This window comes from Xenopus tropicalis, chromosome 1 (genome assembly GCF_000004195.4).
Source record: "Xenopus tropicalis strain Nigerian chromosome 1, UCB_Xtro_10.0, whole genome shotgun sequence".
Lineage (NCBI taxonomy): Eukaryota > Metazoa > Chordata > Amphibia > Anura > Pipidae > Xenopus > Xenopus tropicalis.
In genome coordinates this window covers 9566813-9583648 of record NC_030677.2, presented here as the reverse complement: position 1 = coordinate 9583648, position 16836 = coordinate 9566813, and positions in this window count along the sequence as shown.

Below are 16836 nucleotides of genomic sequence, written 5' to 3'. Positions count from 1 at the left end.
TTGCAAAGATCATTATTTTGTAGAAAGCTATTTTTCCTTTTAAGTTCAGTGGTAAATTCTTCCATTTTTGACTAAGTGAAATTATATTTTTTATCATAGGTACATAGTTTAAGGTATATAGCCTTTGGAGATCAGTCGGTAAATGTATTCCGAGATATTTGATACTTGAGAGGCTTTTGTCAATTCCTAGTTGCTTTAGAATATTTGTTGATGTTTGACCATATACATCCATAAGTTCAGATTTGTTCAGGTTTATTTTAATAACCTCATAACGTTGGATAATGGAAAATATGTTGGTAAGATTTTTATTAGGGTCTTTAACAATTAGAAATAAATCGTCAGCAAAAGCAGTTAATTGAACTCTTGTTTTATTTATTGATAGTCCCGGCAATGAATCAGCTACTTTTAGTGTTCTAATTAATGGTTCCAAGGAAAGGTCAAAAAATAGAGGTGATAAAGGACAACCTTGTCTGGTTCCTCTTTTCAAATAGATTAATTTTGAGATTTCTCCTGCTGCCAATATCTGAGTAGATGGGACTGAATATAATAATTTAATTAAATCAATGAAAGGGCCATGAAAACTGAAAGCTTCTAGAGTGTCCAACAAATGGTCCCAGCAAATGTAATCAAAAGCTTTCTCTGCGTCTATTCCCACCAATGAGATTGGGATTTTATTACTTTTTGCTGAGTATATGACCTTAATTAAAGTTCTCAAATTTTTTGTTCCTGATCTCCCCTTGATGAAACCACCTTGTTCTGGGGAGATGAGTTTTGGGAGAATTATAGATAAATGATTTGCAATAATTTTTGACAATATCTTCACATCCTGGTTGATTAATGCAATGGGTCTGTACGAGGATGTACTGGTTGGGTCTCTTCCTTGTTTGAGCAGTACTGATGTGTATGAATTGAGATTGGAGGGTAAAGGTTGTTTTTGGTTAATGATGAAATTATACAATTCTGTGAGAAAGGGTGAAATTTCATTAATTAGGCACTTATAAAAAGGACCGGATAAACCATCAGGACCTCCAGCTTTTTATTTCTTCAGGGATGATATTGTGAATCTTACTTCTTCTTCAGTAATAGGAGAGTTTAGATTTTCCAAATCTGATTGGGATATCGTGGGAAAAGTTATGTTATTAAAGAATGAACTTCTCAACTTGCTGTTAGAGTTGGTAGAAGAGTATAAGGTCTCATAATATTTCCGAAAGGTCTCAGCCATCTCCAATGGGTTATGGGTGATTTTATCATCGATGGTCTTAATAGCGCAAATCTTATGAGACTTTTGTCATATTGGCTAGTAATTTATTAGCTTTGTTACGTAGATTGAAGTATTTGGACTTTACATAACTTTGGTTAATAGAATCTTTAATAGATAACCAGGATTTGAGTTCTTTTATGGATTTTTCAAATTTCTCGCGGTTGACTTGAGGAGTTGATTTAAAAGCAATATAGGCTTCGTTTTGTTTGTTAGTGAGATCCATAATTTTTGAATTAATTTTTTTAGTGAGTTGTGATCTGAATGAAGTGATTTCTCCTCTGATGAATGCTTTCCATGTGTCCCAGAAGAGAGTTGGATTATTGGAGTGAATTGTATTATCAGATTTTCCACTTATCTTTGAGCATTTGCTGAAAGTCAGACCTGGAAGCTAAGAATACTGGAAATCTCCAAGGAATGTAGGATTTGGAAATATAATTAGCTGTAAATGTAATGCTGATTGGAGTGTGGTCTGAGTAAGTAAAGTTCCCAATAGTTGCATCCGAAATATGGGATAGTAGGTTGGTGGATATGAGTGTATAATCTATTCTTGTCCCCGTTCCATGGGAATGTGAGTAAAAGGTGAATTCTTTGCTAGAGGGATTCACAATTCTCCAGATTGAGATCTGTTATATATTCCCCTATGCTTTCAATTGGAGACTGCATTCTGGAGTTAAGGATAAATCTTTCATAAGTCTCATTTACCTTTGGGGTGCAGTAATCCTCACATTTTCCCATAACCACTTCAGTATTATCACTATTGTGTTCATCAAGTTGAAATGAAATAAATATTTGCAAGGCTTCTTCCCCTGCTATTGTTAGCAAAAGGGCCGCTTTCTGTGAACTGGGCAATGTTGTCGTGTTTGTAACTTTCCTGTATAGCAACAGTCTCAGCTTAATGATTTTCCATGCTTTCCCAACATTTCCCACAAACTTAAGTGGAGCAGGTGGATAAAGACTCTTATCTGTGCCGGGACTGCCATAGTCACAGGCTGAGATGGGCCTGCTGCATCCTCTGTACCTCTAGCAGGTTCTGACATGGTTCAGGCTCTGTCTGCTGAGTGGATCCACTCCTGGTACCATGTGTTGTGCTCCTAAATAATGAGATTCTTGGCCTTGTATCAGCAACTTATTTATTTAAATACTGTGCCTGTAAGAGCCTGGCTCTCTGCTCCTTACCCCACCTTATGCTTCTTTGCTTTATCAAACTTTATTAACATTTACATTTATCAACACAGCTACTTACCCCCTAACCCCCCTGGATAAGGTGCCCAGGGTCAGTACTGACAGTCACATTTGTTTATAGATTCCCCCTACACATCCACAGGTGTTTGGGTGCAACTGGACCTCGGCATTTCAGCCCCTGAGGGTTCTGTGGGACCCGAGCAGAGAATGGGTTTTTCTACCTTAAATCACTCAAATACAGTAAGGGGCACATTTACTAAGACACGAATTCGAATTGGAAAAATCCGATTGGAAAACGAACATTTTGCGACTTTTTCGGCGCCTTTACGACTTTTTCGGAAATTGTCGCGACTTTTTCGTTACCAGTACGATTTGCGCGCAAAAACGCGAGTTTTCCGTAGCCATTCCGAAAGTTGCGCAAAATCTGGTGATTTTTTCGCAGCGTTAAAACTTGCGCGAAAAGTCGCGCCTTTTTCGTAGCGTTAAAACTTTCGCGCAAGTTTTAACGCTACGAAAAAATCGCCAGATTTTGCTCAACTTTCGGAATGGTTACGAAAAACTCGCGTTTTTTCGCGCAAATCGTATTGGTAACGAAAAAGTCGCGACAATTTTCCGAAAAAAATCGCAAAATACTGATCATTACGAAAAAAACGCAATCGGACGCATTTGGCCCGTTCGTGGGTTAGTAAATGTGCCCCTAAGATGTTTTATGAATAGCCCTGGGTTTCCCCAAGGAATGTGGCAACAGGTACAATCAACTTTAGAGCCAAATTAAATATTTTCTAGTAACAGAAAACTTTAAAATCAGACAAACTGAAGAACCAAGAATTAACTTAGAGCTTTAATTTGTTCTTAGGTTGTCACCTGTTGTGGATATTGGTGTTACCTGGTTACTGCACATCTTGTGTTTGCCCAGAGCCAACGGGTGCTAAAGTGGCACCGATACAGAATAAACTGGATATTTTTAGCATAAACCCCCAGTCAGTTGGTGCTGTGAGAGGGGAGTGGGTTGGGGTTTTGCATAGAGACAGTGTGTGGCTAAACTGCAGCTGCTATAAAAGTGCCAGTGTCCCTGTGCCATATTAATGATCTGTATCTGTCACACAGTGCTACATACACACATGCCTTATCCCACTTATCTACTGCTGGGGCTGCTGCTGGGGGGCCCCCTGCTCTTTAGCCACGGTCAGAGATTATCCCACCTATTTAACAAATTAGTATATAAAGAATATTTTCTTACTAACAATTTGTATTTCTTTCCCAATCCTCAGGTTCCTATGGGCAGATTGTGCTGACTCAGTCCCCAGATTATGTCTCTGTGTCACCGGGAGAAACTCTCACCCTCACAAGCCAGTGGAGATGTTAAAGCCCAAATAGCCTGGTACCAACAGAAATCAGGGCAGGCACCAAAGCTGCTGATCTATTGGGCAAGTACCCGACACACAGGGACCCCAGAGCGGATCAGCGGCAGCGGTTCTGGAACTGATTTCACCCTTACAATCAGCAGAATGGAAGCAGAAGATGCAGCAGATTATTACCGCCAGCAATAATGTAACCCTTTATTATTCCATCCAGAACTAGCTCCCATTTAGGTGGAGCAGAACATCGGGTTAAATGAGACCATCACTCTCAGCTAGGCCCTCACAATACAGTGTGGAGGGAGAGGTGTTGCAGAACTATACCTTATGCTACTCAAGCAGGATTTCTGGACTTTGGAAGTTTGACACACACAATAATCAGGTAATACCAATGGTTGAGGTGAAGGCACATTCAGTTGCAGGGCACATCCCACACCTACACTTTTCCTTGAGGGCAGACCTGGCAGGATCCCATTGCACCTCTGTGAGACACTTTAGCAGACCTGGATCACTGTTGGGAAATCCTCTAACCTGATTCCCCTTCTACTATGATCCCTACACTAACAGGCAGCATCACCCAGGAGAGATACCTCCAATCTACCCTCCTATGTTCTCCTAAAAAAAAGGATTTCGAATCTCTCTCATTGATCTGAGTTATCTAAGACCACCAGGTTCAGACTGGGGGGTGCAGGGCCCAATGATTCTGCCCCAGGGGCCCCTGCACCCCCCATGGGGCCCCAGCTGTGGCCCTCACACTCCCCCCGCCGGAGCCCTTGTCACCTGCCCCACCCCAGGGTAAATGTAACTTGCCTGCAGTGCATCAGGGGAGGGAGGTGAGTGGGGTGTGGGGGCACCGGTGGAATCGGGTCCGGCCCAGTCCCACTCTGGATGAGACCAGGGAGTTTTGTGACTACTTAGCTGACCTGTCAACAAACACTAATTTACCCATTTTTTTTTACTCACACCCCCAGTCTCCCAAACCTATACCTCATTCTCCCAGTTTCTCCCAGTACGTTGTCGCTGCGCTGTGTGCGCCAATTTCATAAATGTAATGTTTCCAGCTCTGATTCAGCATTAATTCACAGTCAAATTCTGCATTTCGCCATTAACAATTCTTTTCATTAAACCATGGCAAAAAGTTGGGAATCTGATCAGCTATTACCCCGGCTTCTGCATTAAAAACCCAGTGGGGGAGCTTTAGCCTATAGGATAAACCCATGTAAATGGGATTTTTTTGTTCAATTGAATAAAAAAAAACTTGAACTTGAATTTGTTTATGATCTTAATAAAATTCAAACTCAGTAATTAAAAAAAATGGCTTGATTTTTGCCCAGGACGACTTGCACTGACTTCTACATAAACTCACACGCTTTAAATACCAAAGTCTTTCTTTCCAGTTTGCAATTTTTTTTCCACATAATAAATATCCAATATGAGTTTTTGAACCATGATTCAAATATTAGGAGTTTTAGCTCATAGTGTGATTCCATTCCCTGCCAGGCATGTGGGGGGAACATAAGCACCACATTAAATATTATTTTGAATTTGTGTGTTTGATATCTTTTCCTTTTTTCATTTGGTTTTCTTGCATTTAGTTGCTCAGTAGAGAACTGCCTGTCTGTATTGTATATTTAGTTGTAACAGGAGGCTTGCGCTCTGCAGCTCAGTCATACAGAATTATTGTCATCTGTAAAAATTTCTATGGAAGGGAATGTGTCCTCATAGAACATAAGAAATAATACAAGTGACCACTAGATGGCAGTATTTAACAAACTAAAGGGCAAAAGAGAGTTAAACATAAGCAATAATTGCCTAGATACTGGAGATACTTTTCATAGTGCAGAAGCATAATTAAAGCTTTTGGGAGCAGAATGCTGGGGACCTGGGGTCTTTCTGTAATTTGGATCTCCATACCTTAAGTCTACTGAAAAATCATTTAAACATCAAATAAACCCAATAGGACTGTTCGTCCCCCAATAAGGGGTAATTATATCTTAGTTGGGATCAAGTACAGGTACTGTTTTATTATTACAGAGAAAAGGGAATCATTTAACCATTAAATAAACCCAATAGGGCTGTTCTGCCCCATTAAGGGGTAATTATATCTTAGTTGGGATCAAGTACAGGTACTGTTTTATTATTACAGAGAAAAGGGAATCATTTAACCATTAAATAAACCCAATAGGGCTGTTCTGCCCCAATAAGGGGTAATTATATCTTAGTTGGGATCAAGTACAGGTACTGTTTTATTATTACAGAGAAAAGGGAATCATTTAACCATTAAATAAACCCAATAGGGCTGTTCTGCCCCAATAAGGGGTAATTATATCTTAGTTGGGATCAAGTACAGGTACTGTTTTATTATTACAGAGAAAAGGGAATCATTTAACCATTAAATAAACCCAATAGGGCTGTTCTGCCCCAATAAGGGGTAATTATATCTTAGTTGGGATCAAGTACAGGTACTGTTTTATTATTACAGAGAAAAGGGAATCATTTAACCATTAAATAAACCCAATAGGGCTGTTCTGCCCCAATAAGGGGTAATTATATCTTAGTTGGGATCAAGTACAGGTACTGTTTTATTATTACAGAGAAAAGGGAATCATTTAACCATTAAATAAACCCAATAGGGCTGTTCTGCCCCCAATAAGGGGTAATTATATCTTAGTTGGGATCAAGTACAGGTACTGTTTTATTATTACAGAGAAAAGGGAATAATTTAACCATTAAATAAACCCAATAGGGCTGTTCTGCCCCAATAAGGGGTAATTATATCTTAGTTGGGATCAAGTACAGGTACTGTTTTATTATTAAATTAAAAGTACTATAAGTAAAATAATTAAGTAAAATAAAGTAAATCAGGGGAAAATCCCCCCTGCTATGCCCAGGCTGGGAGAGAATAAAAAAAAGACAGACGTAAGTCAAGATGGGGTGAGCTTTATGGGCGCTGACAATGAACCATTTCTTCTTTTCATTTTTATAAGAGAAAAAAATCCCCAACCATAAAACATTCAGTGGTGATTCAGTGATTCAGACAGTGAATGTATTCGCATTTATCGTTTGTGAGCCATTCAAAAACATTTGTGCACAATGCGCATTTTGATGCAATTTACAAAAAATGGAAAGACAGCACAGCCGTGCAATATTTAAAGGGACCTGTCACCCAAACATAAAAAGCTGTATAACAAAAGTCCTTTTCAAATTAAACATGAAACCTAATTTTTTTTAATTAAAGCACCCATACCTGTTATAACCGCATTTAAAAATCTCAGCCTGATAGGTTTGGTCTCCAGGGCTCAAACGGGACATTATTCAGTTAGAGAGGGTCCAGAGAAGGGCAACTAAGCTGGTAAAGGGTATGGGAAGTCTCAGTTATGGGGAAAGGCAGGCCAAGTTGGGGCTGGGGAACCAAGACTTTTGTATACTAATGTGGGACCATTTATGATTCCTCAAAAACCCAGCAATGTGCTAAACGATGGAAAATCAAAAATAAAAATATTTTGATCACAGAACATCCCCAGTCAGTCGGTGCTGTGAGAGGGGAGTGGGTTGGGGTTTTGCATAGAGACAGTGTGTGGCTAAACTGCAGCTGCTATAAAAGTGCCAGTGTCCCTGTGCCATATTAATGATCTGTATCTGTCACACAGTGCTACATACACACATGCCTTATCCCACTTATCTACTGCTGGGGCTGCTGCTGGGGGGCCCCCTGCTCTTTAGCCAAGGTCAGAGATTATCCCACCTATTTAACAAATTAGTATATAAAGAATATTTTCTTACTAACAATTTGTATTTCTTTCCCAATCCTCAGGTTCCTATGGGCAGATTGTGCTGACTCAGTCCCCAGATTATGTCTCTGTGTCACCGGGAGAAACTGTCACCTTCACATGTAAAGCCAATAAGGATATTAATGATGACATAGGCTGGCACCAACAGAAATCAGGGCAGGCACCAAAGCTGCTGATCTATTGGGCAAACAGACGAGCAACAGGGATCCCAGAGCGGATCAGCGGCAGCGGTTCTGGAACTGATTTCACCCTTACAATCAGCAGAATAGAAGCAGAAGATGCAGCACATTATTACTGTCAGTATGACAATGCTCCCCCTTACACAGTGATATAAAGCTGAACAAAAACCTTCCCCTTTCTATAGAAGCCGCAGTTACACTTGGACAATTCACTTCGATTCAGCTCTGCACCAGAATACAAAATGTAACTCATCTTTCTTAGGGCTCTGGTACACGGAGAGATTAGTCGCCTGCGGCAAAACTCCCTGCTCGCGGGCGACTAATCTCCCCAAGTTGCCTTCCCCCTGCCATCCCACCGGCGAACATGTAAGTCGCCGGCGGGATGGCAGACGCGGCGGGGCGATTTTGGGAAATCGCCGAAAAAGCCTCGCGAGTCTTTTTCGGCGATTTGCGCAAAATCGCGCCGCCGCGTCTGCCATCCCGCCGGCGACTTACATGTTCGCCGGTGGGATGGCAGGGGGAAGGCAACTCGGGGAGATTAGTCGCCCGCGAGCAGGGAGTTTTGCCGCGGGCGACTAATCTCCCCGTGTACCAGAGCCCTTACATTCAGTGTGATTCCATTCCCCAAGTGAATGCCCTGTAGGGGGGCAGATACCAAATACAAGCTGTTGTGGGAATGTAATAGTAACACAGTAGTTTAGGTTGAAAAAAGACACATATCCATCAAGTTCAACCATAATGCCTATATATAACCTGCCTAAATGCTAGTTGATCCAGAGGAAGGCAAAAACCCCACCTGAAGCCTCTCTAATTTGCCACAGAGGGGGGAAAATTCCTTCCTGACTCCAAGATGGCAATCGGACCAGTCCCTGGGGCAACTTGTACTAAGAGCTATCCCCCATAATCCTGTATTCCCTCACTTGCTAAACAGCCATCCAGCCCCTTGTTAAAGTTATATAATGTATCAGCCAGTACGACTGATTCGGGGAGGGAATTCCACAACTTCACAGCTCTCACAGTAACAAACCCTTTCCAAATATTTAAACGGAACATTTTTTTATCTGTAATAATAAAACAGTACCTGTACTTGATCCCAACTAAGATATAATTACCCCTTATTGGGGCAGAACAGCCCTATTGGGTTTATTTAATGGTTAAATGATTCCCTTTTCTCTGTAATAATAAAACAGTACCTGTACTTGATCCCAACTAAGATATAATTACCCCTTATTGGGGCAGAACAGCCCTATTGGGTTTATTTAATGGTTAAATGATTCCTTTTTCTCTGTAATAATAAAACAGTACCTGTACTTGATCCCAACTAAGATATAATTACCCCTTATTGGGGCAGAACAGCCCTATTGGGTTTATTTAATGGTTAAATGATTCCTTTTTCTCTGTAATAATAAAACAGTACCTGTACTTGATCCCAACTAAGATATAATTACCCCTTATTGGGGGCAGAATAATCCTATTGGGTTTATTTAATGGTTAAATGATTCCCTTTTTCTCTGTAATAATAAAACAGTACCTGTACTTGATCCCAACTAAGATATAATTACCCCTTATTGGGGGCAGAATAATCCTATTGGGTTTATTTAATGGTTAAATGATTCCCTTTTTCTCTGTAATAATAAAACAGTACCTGTACTTGATCCCAACTAAGATATAATTACCCCTTATTGGGGGCAGAACAGCCCTATTGGGTTTATTTCATGGTTAAATGATTCCCTTTTCTCTGTAATAATAAAACAGTACCTGTACTTGATCCCAACTAAGATATAATTGCCCCTTATTGAGGCAGAACAGCCCTATTGGGTTTATTTAATGGTTAAATGATTCCCTTTTCTCTGTAATAATAAAACAGTACCTGTACTTGATCCCAACTAAGATATAATTACCCCTTATTGGGGGCAGAACAGCCCTATTGGGTTTATTTAATGGTTAAATGATTCCCTTTTCTCTGTAATAATAAAACAGTACCTGTACTTGATCCCAACTAAGATATAATTACCCCTTATTGGGGCAGAACAGCCCTATTGGGTTTATTTAATGGTTAAATGATTCCCTTTTCTCTGTAATAATAAAACAGTACCTGTACTTGATCCCAACTAAGATATAATTACCCCTTATTGGGGCAGAACAGCCCTATTGGGTTTATTTAATGGTTAAATGATTCCCTTTTCTCTGTAATAATAAAACAGTACCTGTACTTGATCCCAACTAAGATATAATTACCCCTTATTGGGGGCAGAACAGCCCTATTGGGTTTATTTCATGGTTAAATGATTCCCTTTTCTCTGTAATAATAAAACAGTACCTGTACTTGATCCCAACTAAGATATAATTACCCCTTATTGGGGCAGAACAGCCCTATTGGGTTTATTTAATGGTTAAATGATTCCCTTTTCTCTGTAATAATAAAACAGTACCTGTACTTGATCCCAACTAAGATATAAATAATCCTTGTTGGATGCAAAACAATCCTATTGGGTATAGTAAAGTTTTACTGATTTTTAAGTAGATTTGCAGTATGGAGATCCAAAATACGGAAAGAGTCCTTATCCGGAATACCCTTGGTCCCGAGCATTCTGGATAATGGGTCCTATACCTGTGTATGCTTACCCTGTTCTGAGGTTCCTATGGCAATTCCTCTGTGCTGTTAATTAAATGCTCTGCACTAATTGGCAGGTTCATTCATCCCTATTGAGCTCCCAGCAGAGAGCCCGTATCAATTCCATGATGTGACCTTTAATAACTCACGAAAGTTTAATTACAGAACTTGACTATTCCCTTGGGGTGAGGCAGGCAAGGTCCTATTTATTTGATAAAATGTGAATAAATGCTGTGGCCCTTTTACCCATTTCTGGCTCTGGGTGTGTCATTAAGGTATGTAACAAGGGGGTTCAGAGGGATGGCTGAAAGTGAAGATGGGTAACACATAGTTGAAATATCAATACAATTGTAGCCTCACAGAGCATTTGTTGTTCTGGCTGCCGGGGTCAGTGACCTCCATTGTTAAACTGGAAGTAGAAGGCACATAATTTATTAATAAAAAGCAAAGATAAAGGTCATTTAAAAAGCTGCTTAGAATAAGCCGTCCTATAACTTACTGAAAGTTACCCTAAAGGTGAGCCACCCCTTTAAAATCTGCCTATGAGCAAAATAAATGGGCTGTTTATGCAGGGGCACTACTGCAATGAGGCAAGGGGAGAATTTCCCCCATTTTTACCAGGAGCAGGAGAACTTGCTGTTATTGCTGCTGTGAATGGGCAAATATATGTGTCTGTATAGTAGAACTGTGCCATGATATGTGTGAGAGTGTGTTCCTTATCGCTCCAACTTGCAGCGCAGCAGTAAAGTGTGAGTGAAGTTTATCAGAGCACAGGTCACATGGCTGTGGCACCCTGGGAAATGAAGAATATGGCTAGCCCCATGGGAGAAACAGATTACAATGCAGGATTCTGCTGGAGACGCTCTATTAACTGATGGGTTTTGAAAAAAAAACATGTTTTCCCATGACTATATACTATAATACCCTTATAAACAACAATAAATCCAACCCGCGACACCTGTTTTCTATTTTCAATACCCTTCTGCGCCCCTCACAGACCCCATTACCTCACTTTATGCACTCTCCCCAGGACTTTGCTGATTTCTTCATGAACAAAGTGGAGTCCATCCACAATCAGATTCCCCCCTCTACTAATACAAACCAGCTCCTCCTTCCTCAGCCCCCCTCTGCCTGTCTGAGCTCTTTTGGTCCCATAACTGTCTCCGAGGTCTCCCACCTTCTTTTGTCTGTTCCCCTCACCACTTGCTCTCTTGCCCCTATGCCTTCCTCTCTGCTCAAACACTGCATTCCTGAACTCACTCCGACTCTTACTCACATCTTTAACTCTTCTCTGACCTCTGGAAGTTTCCCCTCTTCCTTCAAACAGGCCTGTGCCAAGCCTATCCTAAAAAAGGCCACTCTGGACCCGTCCTGTCTCTCTAACTACCGCCCTGTCTCACTTCTACCGCTTGCCTCCAAAATCTTAGAGCGCATTGTCTTCTCCCGTATCACTAACTTTCTCAACGCCCATAATTTAATGGACCCGCTGCAATCTGGTTTTCGGCCTGTGCACTCTACTGAGACAGCGTTGTGCAGAGTTACAAATGATCTTCAGGTGCCAAAGCCAAAGGTCACTTTTCCATACTAATCCTCCTAGATCTATCTGCTGCATTTGATACGGTTGACCACTCCCTCCTGATGCAGATTCTGCATTCGATTGGTCTCCGCAGTCAGGCTGCATCCTGGGTCTCTTCCTACCTCTCTAACCGCTCTTTCACTGTTTCCTATGCTAATAAAACCTCATCCCCAGTTCCTCTTAATGTGGGGGTACCCCAAGGCTCTGTACTTAATGTAGGGGTACCCCAAGGCTCTGTACTTAATGTGGGGGTACCCCAAGGCTCTCTACTTAATGTGGGGGTACCCCAAGGCTCTGTACTTAACGTGGGGGTACCCCAAGGCTCTGTACTTAATGTAGGGGTACCCCAAGGCTCTGTACTTAACGTGGGGGTACCCCAAGGCTCTGTACTTAATGTGGGGGTACCCCAAGGCTCTCTACTTAATGTGGGGGTACCCCAAGGCTCTGTACTTAATGTGGGGGTACCCCAAGGCTCTGTACTTAATGTGGGGGTACCCCAAGGCTCTGTACTTAATGTGGGGGTACCCCAAGGCTCTGTACTTAATGTGGGGGTACACCAAGGCTCTGTACTTAATGTGGGGGTACCCCAAGGCTCTGTACTTAATGTGGGGGTACCCCAAGGCTCTGTACTTAACGTGGGGGTACCCCAAGGCTCTGTACTTAATGTGGGGGTACCCCAAGGTTCTGTACTTAATGTAGGGGTACCCCAAGGCTCTGTACTTAATGTGGGGGTACCCCAAGGCTCTGTACTTAATGTGGGGGTACCCCAAGGCTCTGTACTTAATGTGGGAGTACCCCAAGGCTCTGTACTTAATGTGGGAGTACCCCAAGGCTCTGTACTTGGGCCGTTGTTGTTCTCCCTTTACACGCTGTCTTTGGGAGATCTTATCCGTTCATTTGGCTTCAAATCCCATCTGTATGCTGATGATACCCAAATTTATCTGTCGACCCCTTCATTAAAGAGATACTGACACCAGAAAGTGTAGTGTAGTAAATCTTTTTTTTTTACATCTATCATAACATTGTCTTTACAAGAACTTTATAATTTTGCCATAAAATTATTTGCCTGATGCGTTTACATTACCTGTCTGATCCTCTGTTCCTCTATGATGGGCAGCCATATTTGGCTGTTAGCATTAGAAGCTATAACTGACAGGTTGGGAAGGGACAGTCAGGTTGGCAAAACAGGTTAAGGAACAGGTCAGGTTTAGGAACTTCAAGTAACAATTACTTACAAAACCAAACCTGTCAGCGAAAAACCGCCAACACGACCTATAGGTAGCTTTTTATGTATATTCATATTTTGAAAAGTAGTTTTTTCGTGTCAGTATCACTTTAACAGCTGAAACTGAGACTCAAATCTCTAACTGCCTCCTGGCTATCTCTAACTGGATGAACCAATGCCACCTCAAACTCAACCTAACAAAAACTGAACTAATGATTCTTCCGCCTAAGCCTGGTCCTACCCCCCTTTTCTATCTCTATTGATGGCACCCTCATCAACCCCGTCGATTCGGCACGTTGTTTGGGGGGGATCTTTCACTCCAGTCTCTCCTTTTCTAACCACATTAACTCCACTGTCAAAACCTGTCACTTTTTCTTACGCAATATTGCCAAAATTCGTCCCTTTCTTTCTACTGTAACAGCCAGGCTGCTCATGCATGCTCTCATCCTATCCCGACTTGACTACTGCAACCTGCTACTAACCGGCCTCCCTAACTCCCATCTTTCCCCCCTACAGTCTATATTAAACACTGCTGCCAGAATTCTCCTCCTCTCATCCAGGAGAGTTCAGGCCCTTCCCCTGCTAAAGGCCTTATCGTGGCTTCCTGTTAAACAAAGAATTTCTTACAAACTTCTTCTCCTAACCTTCAAAGCCTTCCATTCCTCTGCCCCTCACTCCATCTCTTCCCTGGTGTCTCCGTATGTTCCCGCCCGACTCCTCGCAGAGCAATCGTTTGGTCGTGCCCCCCACTACTACTGCTGTTTCCCACCTTAAACCTTTCTGCCCTGCTGCCCCTCACATTGGGAATGCCCTCCCTGATTTCCTCCCTTTTGGAGCACTCGCCCAGCACCTGATCTGGGAACTGGCACTTATATTGTAATGTCACCCACTGTGACCTACAGCACTTATATTTGCCTATTTGTGTCTGTTAGTTACCCTCCCATATAGATTGTAAGCTCTACGGGGCAGGGACCTCCTTCCTCTTGTGTCCTCGACTCTTAACTTATTGCTGCTGGATTTATCTGTATTTATTATTATACTTTGCATTTATCTATTATCTTATTAACGCCCTGTTTGTATTAATGTATTGTACTGTACAGCGCTGCGTACATAAGTAGCGCTTTATAAATAAAGATATACATACATACATACATACATCACTGCATCCAAACCTATAGCCTAAGCAATAACTGTCCCCCAATCCAGAACCCTATTGCTGACCAAAACCTCTAGGAACTCCTTAAACCTGACTGTTACCTGTACCTTGTTCTAAAAAGCAGAGTAGTGCAGAGTGATTGGTGGGCGCCATCTTGCACTGCTTCAGACCCTCATCTCTGGGCTCGCTGGCACTGAGCATGTGCAGTTGAAACCAGGTCCAGATGAGTTTCAGCTGAGAATGAACCTGTTGGAATATTGCAGAGAGAAGGGCCAGAAGCAGTGAGATGGTGCATGATATCTCCTTGGGGCAGCCCTAGTGAGGGGGGAACAAGGGGACTGTGGGGCAGGCACAATAATGGATGAACTGTGATTTTGCACACCTCATAGATTATCCACAATTGTATGTATGGGGGGGATATTTTTTTTAATGGGGAGGGGTAGGTTTCCGAAGTTCCTGTCCTGCTAGTAAGAACAAGGTACTTCTAAGGGTCACATTTAGGGACTCGCCAGTGGTGAAAGTGGAGAAAAAAAGACCTCGGGGCAGGTATTACTCAGGATTTAGTTATTCTTTAAAGCAACCATGCAGAGAGCCCATGTATTCTTTTTATAGCAAAATAAACCCCCCAGTCAGTCGGTGCTGTGAGAGGGGAGTGGGTGGGGTTTTGCATAGAGACAGTGTGTGGCTAAACTGCAGCTGCTATAAAAGTGCCAGTGTCCCTGTGCCATATTAATGATCTGTATCTGTCACACAGTGCTACATACACACATGCCTTATCCCACTTATCTACTGCTGGGGCTGCTGCTGGGGGGCCCCCTGCTCTTTAGCCACGGTGAGAGGAACCCCCATGTATCCTGTGTATCTTCTACACATAAACTGCTAAGTAATGATGAACATTTATAATATTTTCATCTCTTTCCCAATCCTCAGGTTCCTATGGGCAGATTGTGCTGACTCAGTCCCCAGATTATGTCTCTGTGTCACCGGGAGAAACTGTCACCTTCACATGTAAAGCCAGTAGCAGTGTTTATGGCTACATGGCCTGGTACCAACAGAAATCAGGGCAGGCACCAAAGCTGCTGATCTATGGGGCAAGTACCCGACACACAGGGACCCCAGAGCGGATCAGCGGCAGCGGTTCTGGAACTGATTTCACCCTTACAATCAGCAGAATGGAAGCAGAAGATGCAGCAGATTATTACTGCCAGCAGGGTTACAGTTCCCACTCACACAGTGATACAGAGCTGAACAAAAACCTTCCCCTTTCATAACTTTCATGTCTTTGTTTTTGCTGAGAACAGACCTGTATAACTGCATCAATGGGAAGAATAGTGATGAGCGAATCTTTTACATTTGTGAAAGTTTTTATGCACAACTTTTTTTCTTACTCCAAATATATTTTTTTTTGTGGCAACTTTTTTGTTCTAGAAATACTAGAAATGCCCACAGGATGGCAGTATATATCAGGAATAACTTGCTTATATTGCTCATAAGAACCTGAGCTTTCCAATGGCAACAAACAGACAGGGAAGGGGAATTCAGGCTCCAGACTAAATAAACTATTTCATATTGTTACTGTTCAGGCTTGTTATGAACTCGGAGGCCAAAAGAGGGTCCTGAGCCCTAATAATCTGACAGCCCCCAGTGTGAGATATCTATTATTCATTGGGGTTAACCCTTCCTGTACAGATACACCCATTACAGCTTCAAACAAGCACTAAGCTTCAATTATAACTGATGACATCACTAAGCACCGTTTATAAGGATATAATTTACAGTTTGGTCCCATAGGGAAATGACCCAACTGCATTCCTCCCAACATTTTGAAAATGGAAAGAGGGATAAAAAGAAATGAGCTTCAATTTCCATTTTGCTTGGCACCAATCAGTTGGGTGCATGGGTGCAGCCGCTAGGGGAACCCTGGGATTCCCACCATTTCCTGGCTGCCGGCAGCTCCAGGTTTCCTGGTAAAATATAATATTGTATATTGTCCCTCTGTAATATGGTAAATATGGCAAAATAACCCAATATAGGGGGTGCAATGATGCCCACTTTAGCATGTAGCTAAACATGAATATGTTTATATTTGTTACATTGTTATATTGTGCTGATGTGTAATTACAGGCATTTGTACTGTGTATATTTCATGGTAACCAGGTACTCTTTATTCTTGTATTTATTATACCTTTGTATTCATATAGCACCATTCCATATTCTGTAGTTATTAAGGGGGGGTTGCTACATTCTTTAAAAAAGGATATAAAGTGGTTATAAGCTTATTTATATTCCCCTGTGTATTTTTGGTTTTGAGCTGTCAATTTGGGGATTTTTTTCTTGTTCTTTTGTTAATTATTCTGGGTACAGGTATAGGACCTGTTATTCAGAATGCTCAGGAATAAGGGTATTCCAGATAAGGGGTATTTCCGCAATTTGGATCTTCATACCTTAAGATCAATAAAACATTAATTAATCCCAATAGGATTATTTTGCATCC